A 21,205-nucleotide genomic window follows, 5' to 3' on the forward strand; every position below is an offset into this window, starting at 1 on the left:
ATCATAACAAACAATTTTCCATCCATACCAAGCAGAGATTCTCCTTCAGAGATATAATAAAAATGCAAGGAGGGTCCCCGCTCACATCAATCCAGTCCACCTCAGTCACATTTTACGAGAGAATTAAAGCTGTGGTATCTTTTTTTCCGTCCCAGTGATAGCAATGATATTTCTTTCTTATTTTTCCCTACTGTTTTATTACATGCATCGCCTTCCCACACATACTTGATGACATCCACGTAAAAATACTGGCTGGGGGGAACAATGGAAGCAAGGAGAGGGAGAGAGAAAGAGAGAGCGAGAGAGCAGAAATAAAAAGGGCCACCAATGCAAGGGACATTAATGAAATACTCCACATAATTGGTGACTTTGTAAATGCTGGAAATATTTCTCTCACGCTTAAACACTCCCATTGCTCGTGTTTTTTTTTTTTTTTCGTTTTTTTTTATGAATGGACAGTGATTTTTTATACTGCGCTTTTTTTTTAAGTATTTGATTTTTTGTTTACTTTTAAGCATGTCAGTGTTCCTCTATGCATTGTTTGTCTCTGTTTATCTATCATCATTATCTATCTGTCTCTCTATTGACTGTCTTCGAGTGGTACGAGTATAACTTAGTTGTGGTAGTGGTAGCAGTAGTAGTAGTAGTAGTAGTAGTAGTAGTAGTAGTAGTAGTAGTAGTAGTAGTAGTAGTAGTAGTAGTAGTAGTATTTTCAACATTATCAACCTCATCATTACTATTATCATCATTACCATCACCATCACCAACAATACCACATCTTTCACAACTCAGGCACCATCACCCACCCCACACAAACACACACACACACACACCACCTTACCTTACCTTCCAGCCTTGCACCAACCCTTCACTCAGTCACCCTTGCATTCCCCACCAACGATCCATCTCCACACGACACCTTCACACTGCCTTCACAAGCAGGTGTATCACGCATCAGTATCAATCAGTCACAACCTCGTCAGACACGCCACTCACCTCCCCATCCATCATCATTTCCTACCAGCATCGTTGTTTAAGCAAGCAGATAATTGTTTTTTATATATTTTTTTCCTCTAACCGCCCTACTTAACAATGCAGTGATTTCTTGTGCACCTCCGTGTCTCTGATTACAGGTGGGTCTGTGCCGTGTTCAAGAGCCCCTCAGGTGATGCAGGGAAAGGTACACATTGATTGATAGGTAGATATGTAGACGGATAGGTAGGTAGGTTGGTATAGAGATAGCAAGAGATGTTTTTTAATCTCTCTCTCTCTCTCTCTCTCTCTCTCTCTCTCTCTCTCTCTCTCTCTCTCTCTCTCTCTCTCTCTCTCTCTCTCTCTAAGCACCAAATTACATAGTCATAAAGGAAACAATATATTAAAAAGGAAAGGAAGCAAACAATTAAGCCAGATAGAGAGAGAGAGAGAGAGAGAGAGAGAGAGAGAGAGAGAGAGAGAGAGAGAGAGAGAGAGAGAGAGAGAGAGAGAGAGAGAGAGAGAGAGAGAGGGATAGACAGGTAGACACAAACAGACTGACAGAAAGGAGGAGGGCGGGGAGACGAAGGATTTCACCACTGATCTTTGACCCTGAGGTGTTGGGGGGAAGGAGGGGGCAAGGGAAAGGGGAGAGGCTGGGCAAGGGAGAGGAAAGGGAGAGGGGAGGAAGAGTGGTTATAATTCTAGTGTTATTATCTGGTGAAGTGATGGCTTACATGCGCGATCTCTCTCTCTCTCTCTCTCTCTCTCTCTCTCTCTCTCTCTCTCTCTCTCTCTCTCTCTCTCTCTCTCTCTCTCTCTCTCTCTCTCTCTCTCTCTGTGTGTGTGTGTGTGTGTGTGTGTGTGTGTGTGTGTGTGTGTGTGTGTGTGTGTGTGTGTGTGTGTGTGTGTGTGTGTGTGTGTGTGTGTGTGTGTGTGTGTGTGTGTGTGTGGTACATGAAAGATAAGAACAGAAGAATTTCACTACAGTCTCTCCTCCTCACTTTCCCTCTCTCCTCTCCCTCCCTCCCTCCCTCCCTCCCTTCCTCATCCATCACTTCCCTCCCTCCTCCCTCAAGTTTAGTGATAATAATGGACCTTTATTTTCATCAGCCTCACACCTCCACCCTCCTTTTTGCTGCAGAGGAATTATGCACCTTGTGTCTTGGCTTGTACGACTTCTGTGTACTCTGTATGTGTGAGAGGTGGTGGTGGTGGTGGTAGTAGTAGTAGTAGTAGTAGTAGTAGTAGTAGTAGTAGTAGTAGTAGTAGTAGTAGTAGTAGTAGTAGTAGTAGTAGTGAAAAACGATAATAGTGAAGCTGGTAGTGATGGAAAACGAGAGAGAATGAGTTAGAGGTTTTTCTATCTATCTATCTATCTATCTATCTATGTAACTGACTGACTAACTATACAACTACCTAACTCAGTCTACCTGTCAGTCTACCTATATTCATTTATCTACAAATCTATGTATTCCCATATGTACGGGTATACATATTTTTTTTCCCCCTTTCTCGCCCCCCTTTTTTTTTTCTCTTTTTTCCTCCAAGCGGATTAGTTCGGAACCGGTTAACACGCTTGGCTCGCAACCCAAAGGTCCGGAGTTCAGATTCCCGGCCGCGGACAGAATGCTTGAGCTGGGTCGCCTTTAACACTGCAGCCCCGGCCGCCTTGCACTCAGAGGCACGTCCCACCAAGGTCCATAAGCACAAACATTTCTGTGCCTGATCTCAATCGCTTTTAGTCCTGAACTCTGAAATGCTCTGCTCTTTCACCACGTCTATTTTCAAAGGCTACAGAGACGATTTTCCGGGTTCTCAAGAGTGTTTTCCATGTCAATAATACATAGAAATCTTGCTAAGCTGTCACTAGGACCGTAAAAATACTCTTATATACCTGTATCACTTCAACTAGGGCCTTTTGAAAGTAGTGGAGGTGCGGCCAGAAGTGTTTGTGAGTGGTAGGCGAGGTTGGTAATAAAAGACGTGAGCCTGTCGCTTTCCAGGAATAGATCAAAAGTGATTGTAAAGAGAAGAAAGACTTCCATTCCAAGAGTGACAGAAAGCTAAGTGGTTTTAATGAAGAGAAGGTGAATAACTTGAAGAATTCCATTGATTATAAATAAAAAAGATAAGTCGTTTTAAAGAAAAGAAAAGGAAAGCATCAAAGAACTCCACTACTGCAGGCAATACACGAGAACATACCGATTATAATATCAAAAGAGCAAATGAAAATAGATTATTGGTTTTAAGACAAGACAAACATAGCAAAGACCTCCACAACAGCTGACAACAAAAGAATTACCTTACACCAAACTACAAACTAAACCAATAAATCCAGACGCGCCTGATAATGAACGAGTAGTGAAGATAAAAAATAACACAAATACATCAAACAACGCCCTGCAATTGACAGTAATCAGACTTTTATTAAGGAAAACACCGCAAGACCTACCCACCCCCACCACCACCACCACCACTACCATGACCACGACCACGACTATCACTTCCGCTCCCTCCCTTCACCTGCCGCACCTGACTCCATGATTTACACCTGAAGAGTAAATTGGATACCGATTGTTCGCTCCCTTTTTCCCACCTTTATTTCCCACCTTTCAATGCCATCCTCACCTTTCGCTCCCCTTGCCGCTCCAGATTTCTGTTTCCCCTTCACCCCTTCCTCCCTTCATGCCGAGAAAAGAAAATCGTGTCTAACTTTTTTTTTCCTTTTTCCTTTTCGCCTTCTTTCCTTTCAGGTCGAAACAGAGGAAATCTTTTTATTCTTTTTTTTTCCTTCACCCCTTCCTTCCCTTTAAGTAGAGATAGAGAAAATCTTGTTTCTCTCTCTCTCTCTCTCTCTCTCTCTCTCTCTCTCTCTCTCTCTCTCTCTCTCTCTCTCTCTCTCTCTCTCTCTCTCTCTCTTTCACTCCTTCCTTTCTTTCAAGTCAAGGAAGAGTGGAAAAAAATGTCTAGTTTTTTTCTCTCTTTTCCTGCCCTTTAAGTTGAGGTATAAAAATTCATATAGTTTTTTTTTTTTTTTTTTCTTTCCTTTCCTTCACTTCTTTCCATTACTGGTAAGACAAAGATTATGTTTAGTTTTCTGCTCCTCCCTTCCTTCGAAACCAGGTAAGAGAAAGACAATGATTTATAGTTTTCGTCTTTTCCCTTTCTCCTTTCCTTCCAATACAGATAAGACAGAATTGTGTTTTTTCTGCTTTTCCTTTCCTCTCTCCCTTCAAAATCAGATAAGACGAAGATAACCATATATGTATTTCACCTTCCCTTTCTCCTTTCCTTCCATTAGAGATAAGATTTTTTTTTTTACTTTTTTCTCTCTTCCTCCCTTCACGGCAAGAGACGAATAACGATACTTTTCTTCTTTCCCTCCCTTCCATCTCGCACAGGTAACACAGACACAGATGAGACAACTAAAAAAAAAAAGAACTGAGTATATATATTTTTTTCTCCTCTTTCCTTCCGCCCTTCAAGGCAAGACTCCTCCTTCCTTCCGCCCTTCAAGGCAAGACAGAGACAAAAATTAATTGCTTCCTTCTTTACCTCCCTTCCACATCACACAGGTAAGAGAGATTACAATTACAGGTGAGTTACAGAAGCAGCAGCAGGTGAGTTATCCCCCTCCACCTGAGTGACACTAATTGATTTATTGAATGATTGACTGGACGCGCCACAACAACGAGGTCATAAGGCGCCGCTGGGGGACATTAGTATGATGAGAGAGAGAGAGGCTGGAAGACGCTGACACTGTGCTGATGAGGTTCCCCGAGGCTACCACGCCATATTAACAATAATAGTATACAATTACAAGACAAACAATCCCTTAAGTCCACTTGTCAATCTGTCTCTCTCTGCCTCTCTGCCTCTCGCGCCAAGTTACAAGAATTAGAAGAGAAAAAAAAAAAAGCTGATTATTCTTCCAGGTATCTTACGTGACAGCTTGTTATGCAGGTAAGATAAGACATTCCTTCGTCTACTTGTAACTGTGTCTGCCTCTCTCGCTATAAAAAATACAGGGTTTGTAGTGGAAAAACAACTATTAATTCTTTCTAGACATCTTATGTGTCACTTTTAATGTTATGCGGTTACGAGATTAGCTATTTCCTAGTCTAGCTGTCACGCCGTCTCTCTGTCTCTCTGGCCAAGATACGGGGCTCGGAAGGGAAAAACAGCTGATTATTCTTTCAGAGATCTTACGCACCACCTCTACTATCAAGCAGGTAAGAGAAGGCGTCACTTAGTCTCCTTATCTCTCTCTCTCTCTCTCTCTCTCTCTCTCTCTCTCTCTCTCTCTCTCTCTCTCTCTCTCTCTCTCTCTAAGATACCTGTACGAAGGTTGAAAGGGAAAAACAGCTGATTATTCTTCGAGAGATCTTACGAGGCAGTTTTGATGTTATGCAGTTATCAGGTAAACATTTCTCTGTCTACTTGTCATTATATCTGCCTCTCTCGCCAAGATACGAGGGTTGAAAGGGAGAAACAGCTGATTATTCTACCAAAGGTCTTGCATATTGCATTTGTTATTATAAAATTGTGAGGCAAATTATCCTACTGTCTTCTTGTCAGTCCGTTCTCTTCTCCCTAGCCAAGAAAGGGATACGGAATTTCTTAATGGTGATTTGAGAAGAGAAAAAGTGAATAATTCTTCGAAGTTTTATATTATATATTTTACTTTTAATATTATACAATGGGAAGTTAAAAATCCATCTGCCTAACACCTTTTTTTTTTTTTCTCTCTCTCTCTTTTCCTCTCGCCCAAAAAACGTACGGAACTTCATACCTGTGACTTGAGAAGAGAAAAACTAAGCAATTCTCCCAAAGGTGTATTACTATACATTTCATCTTTAATATCATACAATTACAAGGCAAAAGATCCAAATAACTAGACGCCAATCAGAATTTTTTTCCTTCCTTTCTTTCACTCTTGTCAAAAAAGACACGCAACTCAACAGTGACATGGAGGGAAAAAAAAAATTGACAACTCTTCCAAAAAAAGCCTTACAAACCATTAATATCACCCAATTATAAGGAAAAGATCCATCTATCTACTTGTCACTATGCCTTTACACCTTCCTCCCTCATAAGAACAGGAATCAAACGCCCTTCTGTACCAACTAGACAAAGGGAAGCAAACTGACCGATTCTTCTTAAGAGCTCCAGTTGCAAGACACTCCAGGTAATTACTGAGACGAGCGAACCAAACGTAAACACTGGATAAAAAGAAGAAAAAAAAGAAAAGAAAGTAAGTGTGGTAATGAAAGGGAAGGGAACAGTAGATTAATTCAAGACAAGACACAAATACAAGTCTGAGTACACGCTAACAAACACACATTCTCTCTCTCTCTCTCTCTCTCTCTCTCTCTCTCTCTCTCTCTCTCTCTCTCTCTCTCTCTCTCTCTCTCTCATCATTTACACTCATTCACCATAAATTATCACGCTGTCTACCTATTCCGTTTCACCCTTCTCACCACCACAATCACCACCACCACCACCACCACCGCCGCCGCATGCCAACCCCTCTCCTCCAGTCGCCTCATTAGTGCCCACCTGAGCACAACCGGGCCAGGTATTAAGCTCCATTCTTCCACCTGTGCTAATTAGGCTCAATTCATCCCTTGCCGTTTACCTGTTGAGTTACGGCCGTTGCTTTACACCTGGTGGCATCAACAGGTAAAGTGTATTGCCAGTAGCGGGAAAACAGCACGTTAGGAGTGGGTTTATGAGAGAGAGAGAGAGAGAGAGAGAGAGAGAGAGAGAGAGAGAGAGAGAGAGAGAGAGAGAGAGAGAAGGGGAAGGAGGGAGGTTCCGCAACTCACTCTATAATATGCTAGGTAAATATAGAAAGGCCAACGTGCGGCCACACACGCGCACACACGCGCACACACACACACACACACACACACACACACACACACACACAGACCAATTATCTGCACGTACCTAAAAAAAAAATAAAAAAAACATCGTATTTATCTCAAAATAAGATCAAGTAATAATTAATTGGTTACGTTACGTTACGTTACGTTACGTTACGTTACGTTAGGTTAGGTTAGGTTAGGTTAGGTTAGGTTAGGTTAGGTTAGGTTAGGTTAGGTTAGGTTAGGTTAGGTTAGGTTAGGTTAGGTTAGGTTAGGTTAGGTTAGGTTTGGTTTGGTTTGGTTTGGTTTGGTTTGGTTTGGTTTGGTTAGGTTAGGTTAGGTTAGATTCGGTTAGGTTAGGTTAGGTTAGGTTAGGTTAGGTTAGGTTAGGTTAGGTTCGGTTCGGTTCGGTTAGGTTAGGTTAGGTTCGGTAGTTAAGTTAAGTTAAGTTAAGTAATGTGTTTTGATCATTATTTCTGGTTAATTTCCAAACAGGTGACTTGCTTCCTTGTTTCTCTCTCTAGGTTAGATTAGGTTAGGTAAGGTTAGGTTAGGTTAGGTTAGGTTAGGTAAGGTTAGGTAAGGTTAGGTAAGGTAGGTTAGGTTAGGTTAGGTGAGGTTAGGTGAGGTAAGGTTAGGTAAGGTGAGGTTAGGTGAGGTTAGGTAAGGTAAGGTAAGGTTAGGTAAGGTAAGGTAAGGTAAGGTTAGGTAAGGTAAGGTTAGGTAAGGTAAGGTTAGGGTAGGTTAGGTAAGGTAGGTTAGGTTAGGTTAGGTGAGGTTAGGTTAAGTTAGATGAGGTTAGGTTAGGTTAGGTTAAGTTAGGTGAAGTTAGGTGAGGTTAGGTTAGGTTAGGTGAGGTTAGGTTAGGTGAAGTTAGATGAGGTTAGGTTAGGTTAGGTTAGGTTAGGTGAAGTTAGATGAGGTTAGGTTAGGTTAGGTTCGGTTAGGTTAGGTGAAGTTAGGTGAGGTGAGGTGAGGTGAGGTTAGGTTAGGTTAGGTTAGGCGAAGTTAGATGAGGTTAGGTTAGGTTAGGTTAGGTTAGGTGAAGTTAGGTGAGGTTAGGTTAGGACAGATAAGGTTAGATGAGGTGAGGTGAGGTTAGGTTAGTCCTACACCTGGCTAACCTAGTAGAATACATGGCAAAACCATCATTTAACCTCTTCCCGCTATGGTAATTCTTTGGTAGTTAGCATAGCACTCTAGAAATATATTTTGGACAGAGACACAAGGACAAAAGATGGAAAATAGGTTCATTTTGTCTTTTTTGAGCTACAAGGCCGTTAAGAAGATCGATGCGCAAATCAAAGATGCGTAAAAATAGCTATGTAAAAAAAAAGTATAGCGGTAAAAGAGTTAAAACACTTCCCACAGAACAATAAAAGAAAATAATACAAAAAAAGTCAAAACGTAAGAAAAAGAAAATCAAAACACCATTTCAAACAACACAACAAAACAAAAACAATACGAAAAAGAATTAAAACACAATTCCCTAAATAGCAATAACAAAAAAAAAGACAGAAAAAGCATTAGTCAGTCTGCTTAACCCTGAAACATGATTGCTCCATTAAATGATTAGCTAATTGGAGGCGATTAGATGAGGCGGCGGCAAAACCCACTCTTCTTAATGCCTCTAGTCATCCCTTTATCTCCTCCACTTCCCTTCCGTGTCGCTCTTGCAAAGTAAAGAAGAAAACGGAAGACAAAGAAAACGAAGAGGAAGAAAACGAAAAGGAAGAAAACGAGTGTGTTTTCCTTGCTTCTGGTGGGAAAGGGAGAGGGAAAGAAAGAACCAAAGAGGGAGAGAAGGAAAGTGAGGAAAAGTTGAGTTAATGCAATAAAGCACGAAAACAGGATGCCATTTTTGCCCCTCTCTCTCTCTCTCTCTCTCTCTCTCTCTCTCTCTCTCTCTCTCTCTCTCTCTCTCTCTCTCTCTCTCTCTCTCTCTCTCTCATCCCTTCCCTAACTCTCCCCACTTGCTCACCTAATCTTCCCTAATCAACAACCTCTTCCACCACCACCTCTTCTCCACCTCCTCCTTCTTCTCCTCCAACCTTTCCGACAATTAATCAAGGTTCCTGTCTACTTCCTCTCCCCACCCTCCCCTACCTGGCCCCAATCATCACACCTGGTAATAGGGGCTAATTTCCCTTCCCCACCATTCCCCTTCACGCAGAGAGAAGCAGAAAACCACAAAATTAAGTAGGAACGAGCGTTAGTGGGCAGAGTAATGTGTTTTGATCATTATTTCTGGTTAATTTCCAAACAGGTGACTTGCTTCCTTGTTTCTCTCTCTCTATCTCCTTTTTTTTTGTCTTTTTTTTCTGTGTTTTACCGCAGGGCACTGTGTGTGTGTGTGTGTGTGTGTGTGTGTGTGTGTGTGTGTGTGTGTGTGTGTGTGTGTGTGTGTGTGTGTGTGTGTGTGTGTGTGTGTGTGTGTGTGTGTGTGTGTGTGTGTGGACCGTGGGAGAGAGAGAAAAGCAAATAGATGAGGCAGGTCCTTTGCTATTATTACAGGTAAATTTATCACCTGTGGCGAGACAAATTCGTTATTATTACCGTCTGTTCGCTGCTTCTTCTACTCCTGGGGGTAATTTTTGTCAACACTTGAGAGTTCTGTGAAGGTGAACTTTTGTCCCTTACAGACAGCAAGACTCTTTAAGATACTGTAGTGAAATACAAGCCCAGAGGTTAAGAACGTAAGAAAATAAGAGAAGATGCAAGAAGAAGAGCTGGCAATATTATACAAATAATAGTAAATGAATGAAAAAATAGTAATTAGAGTAAAATTAAATAAAGTAAGAGTTAACTAAGAAACAGGTACACATGTTAAATATTTAGAGATGTTTCACTAAAAGAAATTAAAATACATACATGAAATTAATTAGAGAGAGAGAGAGAGAGAGAGAGAGAGAGAGAGAGAGAGAGAGAGAGAGAGAGAGAGAGAGAGAGAGAGAGAGAGAGAGAGAGAGAGAGAGAGAGAGAGAGAGAGAGTGGAAAAGGGTCATGTGAGCTATATGACGCAGCAAAGTCAGAGAGAGAGAGAGAGAGAGAGAGAGAGAGAGAGAGAGAGAGAGAGAGAGAGAGAGAGAGAGAATCACCCTACTTGTGTATTCCAGAAAGCCTCGTAATCAAGTCCAACACTTCATCCATTTCCTCTCCCCCCTTCCCTCTCCAGCCCATTTCCCTTCCCCATTCCCCTAGGGCTAGTGTTGACAGGTATGGCTCTCTCTCTCTCTCTCTCTCTCTCTCTCTCTCTCTCTCTCTCTCTCTCTCTCTCTCTCTCTCTCTCTCTCTCTCTCATTTACCAAGTTGTATTTTCATTATTAATTTTCATACCAGCTTATTTTGCCATTTTATTTATTTATTTTTTTTTGTTAATACTACTAGAATTATGAAACCACCCTTGTGAATCCCAATAAAACTCACTAAAACGCATTCGGATTCGAGATTCGAGATTCTTTGTGTTCTTAAGGGTGTTTTTCCCATTTCTAATAATATAACACCACGTTAAAATATCACTAGAACCACGATAACATCCTTGAAAATCCCAACATCACCCACAAGAGCCTGTTCAAACTGGAAGCAGAACGCGGAAGGGCCTCAAAATACTCCCACTTATTGTTGCACCGCCATAGTTCAGCATCATTTCTCTTCCCGATCATCTAATGCACAAGGCGGGAGTATTGACAAGGCCGGCCCTCGCTGGTAATGAAGCACAGGGACAGGTTATCAAGCGAGCGGTCAATAAATAGCTAAGTGTCACCGTGCATTAATGGGCTTCCTGCGGGGCACTCAACGTGTTCCCCTTAGACAAATATTATTTTATATGCACTGCTCTTTGAGTCTCAGCGGGTCCACTTCTGATGCCAGCTGGAGACCCAAGCACAGGTTGTTTTCTTACGCTCGCACGAAGCATATTAACAAAGACTAATGACCTTATATTTAGAGAACAGTTAGCGGGAAGTTTTGCATCTTGTTTATCTTTTTCCAGGAAGACTAAGAGAGAAACTTCAACTCTTTTATCATCTTGTGAGTTTGGAGTTTTCTCAGCAATTCTCTCTTTGTCTCTGTTTCTGTCTGTCTCTCTCTAAATCCATTACTACTGTTTGCCTTTCCCACTCTCATTTTTTTTATTTGATCTTCACTTTTAATCCCTCTCATTATCAGTATCTATCTCTCTCACAATTCGCTCTTTTTTTATTTTCCTTTCCTACCCTCACTTCTTTTATCTTCTTCACCTCTCTCTCTCTCTCTCTCTCTCTCTCTCTCTCTCTCTCTCTCTCTCTCTCTCTCTCTCTCTCTCTCTCTCTGAACTGTGACATCAGAAGCCACTTATCGTCCTCTGTTCATGCGGGGTTCTGTGCATTTAATTCCCGCCATTGATTTACTGTCTGAATTCCTAATTGAGATTGGGAGAAAAACCTGCAGCGTCTATTTGGGTAGAGCTGTATGCAACTTTCTCTCTCTCTCTCTCTCTCTCTCTCTCTCTCTCTCTCTCTCTCTCTCTCTCTCTCTCTCTCTCTCTCTCTCTCCAGTATTATCTCTCTCTCTCTCTCCAGTATTATTTAATTATTTCTATTTTATTTTCTTCGTTTATTCAATTCTTCACTAACAAAACACCAAAATCCGAATAACAAAAAAAAAAAACGAGAATATATTAAGACTTATTCTAATCTTTCAATCCATTACATTTCTTTCTCCCTTCCTTTAATTCTTCAACGAAAAAAAATCAAACAAAAACAAATCAACGAAAAAAAATTCAAACAAAACAAAAATAAAAATTTAATAAAAGTATCGTTTTATGCTCACAAACCTTTTTTCTGCCCAACTTTCTTCTCTAAACACACAAAACCAAGATCTTGAAAAGTAACACTAATAGAAGGTTGAAATCCCCAACGCTAGATATGAGTATTAGTTTCGGAATCCCACCCTCTCTCTCTCTCTCTCTCTCTCTCTCTCTCTCTCTCTCTCTCTCTCTCTCTCTCTCTCTCTAATGATCTCAGTGACTAATGTAATGCGAGGCTTGACTGGTATAACCGCAGAGGAGAGCAAGAAGGCGTAGGTATGTCTCTCTCTCTCTCTCTCTCTCTCTCTCTCTCTCTCTCTCTCTCTCTCTCTCTCTCTCTCTCTCTCTCTCTCTCTCTCTCTCTCTCTTTCTCTCTTTGTTCATATTTACAGTTTAATTCCGCCTAAAGATTTGGTGTTGCCGACCCGAACCGTAAGAAAAACCAGGGAAAAAGAGCAATAAGAGAGAGAGAGAGAGAGAGAGAGAGAGAGAGAGAGAGAGAGAGAGAGAGAGAGAGAGAGAGAGAGAGAGAGAGAGAGAGATGATATCGTTCTCAATGGCAGATTAAACATGGTAAGCTATATTCACTTCATCCATGTTCGATATTACTCCTCCTCCTCCTCCTCCTCCTCCTCCTCCTCCTCCTCCTCCTCCTCTTCCTCTTCCTCCTCCTGCTCTTCTACGACTACAATAAGATCCATTTGCACTTATGTAATGATGACTTCCTAAGCCTTATTGAAGTTAAAATCTCTCTCTCTCTCTCTCTCTCTCTCTCTCTCTCTCTCTCTCTCTCTCTCTCTCTCTCTCTCTCTCTCTCTCTCTCTCTCTCTCTCTCTCTCTGCACTTATGGCTACGATTCAAGGATGACTGGCTTTAGATCTTAACTTCTCTTCTTTGTTTTGCCTTCAAAGCCCTGATGGTCGGGGCAAGCTTGTTCAGGCTTCGTTAAGCTTGTGTTGTGTCTATTGTCCAAGCTGGAGCTAAGTGTTGGCAAAGAGGAGGCAGTTGATGAAGAGGTGAGGTGGTGAAGTGTTGTGTAGAGGGAGAAGGGAATTAGTTGGACTGGATGGCATTAGAATTTAAAGGAAGATATGAGTGAGGTGGTGAGGTGATGGTGTTTAAGGAGAAAAAAGGGAATAAATTATGAGTGAAATGGTGAGGTGGTGAGGTGGGGTAGACATTGAGAAAGGAATCATTTACCAGTGAACGGAATAAGAACATAAGGACATAAGCAAACAAAGGAAGCTGCAAGAAGCCATCAGGCGTACACGTGGCACTCCCTGTATAAAGCATGCATACCTATTTCCACTTATCATCTTCATCCATAAATTTGTCTCATCTTTCAAAACTCTATTGACTCACACTAACAACCTGAGTTTAGTCCATCCATCCCCCACTATTTGAGAACCAGTTTCTTTCTATCGCTTCCTATTTTTCTATCCTGTAAATAAATAAATAAATAAATAAATAAATAAATGAATAAATAAATAAATAAACGATAGAAGAAATGTAAGGGTAATTAAGTTAACTCAAAGTATACAGACTACACAAGATAAGTTAATGTTTCTACAAGTAAATTAAGTTAAGCAAAGTCATGAAGGGATCGCTACCAAGTTATTTATGTTAATATAATGCAGGGTTCCTCTCTATCTTTATGGCTTAATTATAACATGCATAATCTTTTTCTTTTCTAAACATCTTTTCATTGGCGAGGTATATTTTACTCCCTCATCTCTCTCTCTCTCTCTCTCTCTCTCTCTCTCTCTCTCTCTCTCTCTCTCTCTCTCTCTCTCTCTCTCTCTCTTTACCCTGATTTTCATAATTTCTCTAACTTAGACGGGGAATGTGAAAGCAAGGACGATTCTTCACAACTAAAATCAACAAACTTAATGAAATAGTGGCGATAAGGAGCAGAGAGAGAGAGAGAGAGAGAGAGAGAGAGAGAGAGAGAGAGAGAGAGAGAGAGAGAGAGAGAGAGAGAGGCCCCAACACCCATGATGACTCGTGGGTTCTCGCTGAGCCCATCACCTTCCCTCCGCCCTCTTCTACACATCACCCTTACCTTTGCATCTCTCTCTCTCTCTCTCTCTCTCTCTCTCTCTCTCTCTCTCTCTCTCTCTCTCTCTCTCTCTCTCTCTCTCATCGTCAGTACCTCATTTTTTTCCTCCATTTACTCCTTTTCTACTTTTCTATAAACATTTTTCTCTCATTCTTCTTTCTCCCTGTTTTCTTCCTCTGTCTCTTCTACTTCCTTCCTACTTCTCTCTCCATACATTCTTTTCATTCTCCATTCTCATTATGTCTTATCTATCTATTCTCTGTCATTCCTGCTTTTCTTTCTATGCATTTTCTCCTTTTTCCTCTTTATTTCTTCCTCTATCTATTCCCCTCCTCTACATCTTCTCTAACTCTTTCTCTCATTACTTATTTATCTATATAATCTCCTTTCCTACTTCTCTCTGTGCAGTTTTCTCCTTTTCCCTCCTCCTTATTTCTTTTTTTCTATTCTCCTCTCCTTAATCATAACTGCCTCTATTCTATGTCTTCTCTTCTCTTCTTGTCATCCACACTATCGAAACTTTAAGGGAGGGAAGACTTACTAAATAATGCACTTTTCCTACAAGGGCCTTTGCTGAAATACGATGCTCAATAATTTACTAGTAGCGCGAGATGTTTATCTTACGGTTACTTCATTCGCAATCTCTTTACACGGAAGGATGAAACTGTCTTGATTCGCAAATAGAACAGGTGCTTAACTAACAAACATTTTACGAGTACAGTAACAGAAAATTAAACTCGCCAGACTTAGGAACAAACTATCTGGTTAAACAATAAAGGGTATTTTTTTTTCTCTTTCTCTTTCTTCTTTCGTACACCTGCAGTTGCGCTCATTTGCATATAAACTTGGTCCTCAAATCATAAACCCTTTCTTATTTTTTTTATTCTTTTATTTAAGAGTACAAAACATTAAACTCCATATATGTACTAACGCGAAGCAAACTTTCAATCTCTCTTCAATTAAGTACGAAAGTAAAAGAAGGTAATAGATTCTAATGTTCATATTTCACACCTGCATTCAGTCTATTTACTACAGTTACCCTTTTCTTTACTTTATTACGTGGTTATATTAGTATCCCCCCTCCTTTGTTCCTTTGTCTGTCTGTCTGTGTGTATGTGTGTTTCTCAATGCAGCATCCGCCCTTTGTATATATGCTTACTTGGGTCACTTCCATCACCTGTGGCTCTTCCATTTACCTTTTCGATTTATTCTCTCTCTCTCTCTCTCTCTCTCTCTCTCTCTCTCTCTCTCTCTCTCTCTCTCTCTCTCTCTCTCTCTCTCTCTCTCTCTTTTAATAACGTCAATTCATTTGTTCCTCCCACGATACACAAATTATGAAAAGAGAAATGGATGAAGAAAAGAACTGAAAAGAAAACAGGAGATAAGGAAATTTCACAGTTAATTACCACCTCCTTTCCCTTTAAATACTCATCTTTTTTTCCTCTTCGTCTTTTTTTTTTCTAATTCCAGTGCAAAAAGAAAGAAATAAAGAACGAAAAAAATCATGACTAAAGGGTTTTAAAGGGAATATTTTTAAGTCACCTCCAGTCCCTCCCTCTCTCTCTCTCTTTAAATTACCTCCCTATCTTCATCTTCCTCCTCCTCCTCCTCCCCTCCCTCTCCATTTAAAGGTCCATACCCTCTCATATCCCCTTCCTTTCCTCCTCGCCCCTCTCCCATATATAGAACTTTGTCATCCTTTTATCTCACCTACCTTTCCTCCAGCCCCGCCCCGCCTCTCTCTCTCTCTCTCTCTCTCTCTCTCTCTCTCTCTCTCTCTCTCTCTCTCTCTCTCTCTCTCTCTCAGCCCGTTCCCAAGCCAGCCTAAAATTTATTTGCACGGAATGGATGAGAAAGAAGACAGAGAGAGGAAGAATGGAAAGGAAATGGAAGGATAGAAAGGAAAACTATAGAAAATAAGCATAGAAGAGAGGAAAAGGGAAGGGGGAGCGAGGGAAAATGTTATTGGTGGATGAATGGGAGACGTTACTGGTGGAGAAATGGGGAGATGGTATTGGTGAGGACTGGGGAGAGACACTGATGATGAACTGCGGAGATTATAACTTACTGGTGGACTGGTAAGGCTAGATTTGCTTACAGATTACGAAAAAAAAAAAAAAAGTTTACTGGAGAAAGAATGGAAGATTAATTTATTGGGGGACTGTTTAGAATTTACTGAAAACAATGATAGCGAAAATTATATACGTATACCACCACCACCACCACCACCACCAATAATAACAACTACAATAACAATAACAACAACAACACTCTCCCAGGCGCCAGTTTCCCTCCCATCTGGTGTTATCATCTCCCCAGGTGCACCTTTCCCCGTCACCTGACAAACGAGGCACCAAATTAAGCCACAGCTGATGATGACTGTGTTGGGGGGGTGACGAGGGGGATCTACAGTGATGATAATTATGGTAATGATAGTGGTGATGATGATGAGAAGAACAAGAACAAGAAGAAAATGAACAAGAACACTGACAGTAGTAGTAGTAGTAGTAGTAACTGCAATGTGACAAAGTATAAAGATATTCTCTCTCTCTCTCTCTCTCTCTCTCTCTCTCTCTCTCTCTCTCTCTCTCTCTCTCTCTCTCTCTCTCTCTCTCTTACACACAACTGCATGTCATAATTCAATACAGTCACTCATGAATATGTAAATTAAGTCAAAACAGTACTGCTGACTCGGCTGCGAAATAAAGACTAATCTAAACAAACAAAAAAATAAATAAATAAATAAAAATCAAGACAATCATAGTGAGAAAAATAATGTTTCGTAAATCTGAATCCCAAAGTAAATAATAAGGAAAGAAAGAAACGTCAATAATATGGAGGAACTGAAGAGAAAAGAGAAGAATATGGTGACGACAAATATATCTAAGTTACCCCTAAAAACACTGTAAAGGAGAACGAGGAAAAGGAAGAGAAACAAGAAACATGAGAGGAAACACGGACGAAAGACGAAGCATATGATGGAAATGAAGAAAAGATCATTAATAATATAAATAAATAAATAAAAGACAGCTAATAATGGAAAACAAACAAATAAATAACTGGAAGTATTGTAAGAGAAGGCAAGGTAGAGAAGAGAGAAAATGAAGAGGAGGAGGAACAAGAGGAAGACAATGAAGAGGAAGGAAGAACACGAAAAATAAAATCGGGAACATCACAAAACAATAACCATGAAACAAAAAGGAAGATAGAAAAAATACAAAAACCGAACACACACACACACACACACAGTTACATAGAAGAAACAAATTTAACACTTACATAAAGGTGACGAAATAGGGTTTTCCTCTTCTAATCACGCTTACCTGTTGAAAAAGTAATAAATTAATAAATAATTCACAGGTAAATATAGATGATGCAAAAGTAGTAGTAGTAGTAGTAGTAGTAGTAGTAGTAGTAGTAGTAGTAGTAGTAGTAGTAGTAGTAGTAGTAGTGACAAGAACACAGTAACAAAAAGAAAAAGAACAGACAAGAAAAGAACAATAGATAAAAGAACTAGAAGGAAAGAGAAAACGGAAATATTTCAAAGAACACGAGATTTAGAGGTAAACTTTTACATTTCAGAAAACAGACGAATGGATGAACATTTTCCACTATCTCTCTCTCTCTCTCTCTCTCTCTCTCTCTCTCTCTCTCTCTCTCTCTCGACTGTGACATTTACATATTTTTTTTTCCTGCCCTGAAGTCAAGATTTTTATCAGGGCAGGCTGTGAGGAGGGGGAGCAGAGAGAGAGAGAGAGAGAGAGAGAGAGAGAGAGAGAGAGAGAGAGAGAGAGAGAGAGAGAGAGAGAGAGAGAGAGAGAGAGAGAGAGAGAGAGAGAGAGAGAGAGAGAGAGAGAGAGAGAGAGATAGTAGTAGTAGTAATAGTAGTAAAACAAAAACCTATATTCAAAATGTAATAAAAAATAAACCAAAGAACCGGTAATAAAATAAATAAACAAAACATAACAATAATAATAATAATAAAACACAAATACCGCCACTCTTCACAATAATCAACCCACACCAGCTGAACAATAAGACTGAGATACGTAAATTAACAACCACCACCACCACCACCACCAGTTCAGTTATTAGTATCTATTCAGCGCCTGACTTCTTTATGCTCCATAATGAATAATATAAATCTATTAACTCTTACTTCATTTTATACCCTCTCTCTCTCTCTCTCTCTCTCTCTCTCTGGGTCTTCATATAATTAGATGCCTACACAATCAGAGAGAGAGAGAGAGAGAGAGAGAGAGAGAGAGAGAGAGAGAGAGAGAGAGAGAGAGAGAGAGAGAGAGAGAGAGAGAGAGAGAGAGAGAGAGAGAGAGATCGCAGGTCCTGACTCACCCATGAAGAGTCAATGAGCTGAGTCACTGACCCTCCCCTCCTTCTATTCCCCCTTTAAAGGAATGTTAATATTTGCTCTCTCACTGTTGAAAAAAAAAAAAAAGTGGAGGCAAACAGTTACTTTTTTGTGGATGGACAGTCATGCCACACACACAAACACACACACACACACACACTGATATCTTGTTTTTTTTTTCTCTCTTTCTCTCTTTTTAATTTCTTGCATCAATATTTTCCCATTACAATAACTAGTCTTGCCCTCCCTTGTCATATCTCTCTCTCTCTGCAAATAACTTTCATATCAGTTCATTATCTGCTTTAATTCCAGTCATTATTTGCAGTTATTCAGATCCAAATTACCCTCTTTATCTATGTATCTCCTTCCTGTTTTATCATCTTGGCTTTGTTTTTGAATTTTTGTCCCCTTGGTCAGCCTCCACATGAATAAAAATGAATGCATGAACCAAAAACAGCAATTAATATACAGCACTGCTATTTATAGACTTAATAAGGTGAGGCAACAATCCCACTGTGACTGGTTTGCCTCCTGTGGCTCCTGAAGTGATAACATTTACCAGGCAAGTCCAGAACATCAAGTTGGATATGTCTTAACTTAATCAGAGGAAGTACTAATCATTATGGTCACTTCTTATCTAACACTCAAGAATTCACATGCTCATTGACTCTCCTTGTATCAGAAAATGCACCAATAAATATTCCAACAAGTGTCAATAATATGTAACACTGGGAGCTTATTAACATTTATTTTCATCAGTTTATTTACATGGCAGGTCTTCTGAATGGCCATTTTCACCTCAATTCAAATCCATATTCAGATTCGGTGCTTTTAATTAGACTTTTCCATGTATTTCTGTCTTGTGTGGGCACTGGAAGCTTACTAACATTCATTTTCATCAGTTTATTTACATGGCAGGTCTTCTGAACAGTCATTTTCATCTCAACTCAAACCTGTATTCAGATTCACTGTTTTTAATTGGCCTTCTCCAAGCATTTCTGTCTTGTCCTATTCTTTCACTTATTCTTTTCTCGCTCATGTTTTCCTAATAGTCAATAGAAGGGTGAAGCCATTAAGTACATCACACTGGCTTACGATGTCTTACCAAGGTTACTAGGTTGTAATATCACCTTATGTCCTGTTCATATTCTTTGTTAGATGGACAAAGGGTAAAGCACTGCAGGAAACAAACCCAAACTGTCTCCACCAAGCCATGGATGCATGCTAAGGTCCTTTCCTCTCCCTACTGTCTCAAACCAGGACATTTCTACTTCCATCACCTCAAACTAAGGCACAAAACACACTCAGCTCATTGATATAGTGATAGATTCTACTTCAGGTCCTCTCCTCTCCCTAGTGTTTTAAACCAAGACACTCATAAGAACATAAGAAAACAAGTGAGGCTGCAAGAAGCCATCAGGCCTACATGTAGCAGTCCCCTGTATGAAACCTGCCTACCTACTTCCACATATCACCCTCATCTGTAAATTTGTATATTATCTTAAACTTCCTAGTCATTTCACCTCAAACTAAGGCATGACCACAACACACTCAGCACAATGATATAGTAATGGACTCAAGCAAAGATCCTCTCCTCTCCCTACTGCCTTGCATCACCTCAAACTACAGCATGGTCACAACACCACTCAGCAAATTGAAATAGTGAGCATCTGGAAACTCAAATTAATCTGAGCTGCAGGAGAAAGACAGTGTTAGGAATCAAACCAAGAACCCAAGCATGATGGTCTGCCACGTTACTGGTGAGAGAACAGGAGTGAGGTTGTGGGGCATGTATGCATAGTTCACTAGGCACCACTAGGCCACTAAATCAATCTATACCAATATCCATACCCTTAATCCTTTACCTGCAATACATAACAATTCACGACACTAAAGGCAATGTAAAAAATCTTTCAGAACACCTACAAGAGAGAAAATGTAATGACAAGCAATTATTCGATTTTTAAGTGGTATGACAAGTAGAAGCGACTATAAAACAAATAAATGGCTAACAGTAGTGTGTGATCAAGGAAACACATCAAACAGCAGTGAAAGGGTGAGCCAAGAATGTGCCACCTTTCCACCATCACTCAAGCTCTGATCATCCACACCAAGATTCACACATCAGTTTCTCCAGGACAGCCACTGTGGAGGGACACATGCCCCCTCACTCTCTCTGATGGATGTTACAGAGAGAACATGCTCTTTTGTTGATGTGGTGTACATTTCATATTTCTAGAGTGAGATACAGACCCCATATCCCAGCTTTGAAGTGCTACCCTACTCATAATAACTCATCCTAGTATTATATTCATATCAGCCATCTTAATCAGGCAAAACAAAACTAGAGTAGTACACAAAGAAGGATTCCAAAAGAAATTCAGGTTATTCTTCATCACGGAATTAATTTAGTAAAGCATCAGTCAATAAAGCCCTGAAACTTGACCATTTTATTTAAAGACTAGCACACTGGGACCCTTTGACTCCAGGTCCATATTGCTTGATAAGAGTAAAATGTAAAGGTGTGCTGAACTCAATAGCGCTGGCATAGAGCAGGCAGCGTCACCCTTCCTGGCCTTGGTAAATGGAGTAGGGTAGCCAGTTCGTTTCTCCTCCACCTTCACATTCCCAGTCATAGATGAGCAGAACCCATTTCAAGGTTGGGTGAACCTAGGAGGTGGCAATTGGGTCAGGAAAATCAACATTCAAACTTGTAACATTGCACTGTAGTCAGACGTGCTACTGCTTGAGCTACAACACTTCTCTTGATGGGGTACAGATTCTTTAAATGTTCCAAGACACAACAAATTGCATGTTTCTGTTAATGCTTCCAGGTGAGCACATCACAGGACAGCTGAAGCAACACACTGGTTGAGTTTGTTTAGTCATCAATCTCCTTCTTAAGAAATCTTCAGCTTGGCATCTCAGAGTATTTTTATCAATCAAGCAAGCAAATTCCTGATGCCTCATATTTATAAGAGTGGCCAGGATGAGGTTCTACATGATATCAGCTAACTGCCTCCAAACACTTGCTTGGGGTGCTTAAGGCCACACTGGCTTTCCCTGCCCCTAATGCCCTTAACCTTAACACCTCTTCCTGTGTGGAATGCATCTGTTAAGCATTACTCTTGCTGCAACAACAGTTC

General features: G+C 40.4%; 1 long non-coding RNA gene across 2 annotated transcripts in view; it reads right to left on the reverse strand.

Annotated features, from left to right (window-relative positions):
* LOC135116121 (uncharacterized) overlaps window positions 1-21,205 on the reverse strand; it is a 141,109-nt gene that overhangs the window by 116,305 nt on the left and 3,599 nt on the right. For both annotated transcript variants that reach the window (XR_010276163.1, XR_010276164.1), the window contains exon 2: window positions 16,970-17,013. This is a non-coding gene — a long non-coding RNA (uncharacterized LOC135116121). The remainder of the gene's footprint in view (window positions 1-16,969; window positions 17,014-21,205) is intronic.

The sequence above is a fragment of the Scylla paramamosain genome, chromosome 30 (assembly GCF_035594125.1).
Source record: "Scylla paramamosain isolate STU-SP2022 chromosome 30, ASM3559412v1, whole genome shotgun sequence".
Lineage (NCBI taxonomy): Eukaryota > Metazoa > Arthropoda > Malacostraca > Decapoda > Portunidae > Scylla > Scylla paramamosain.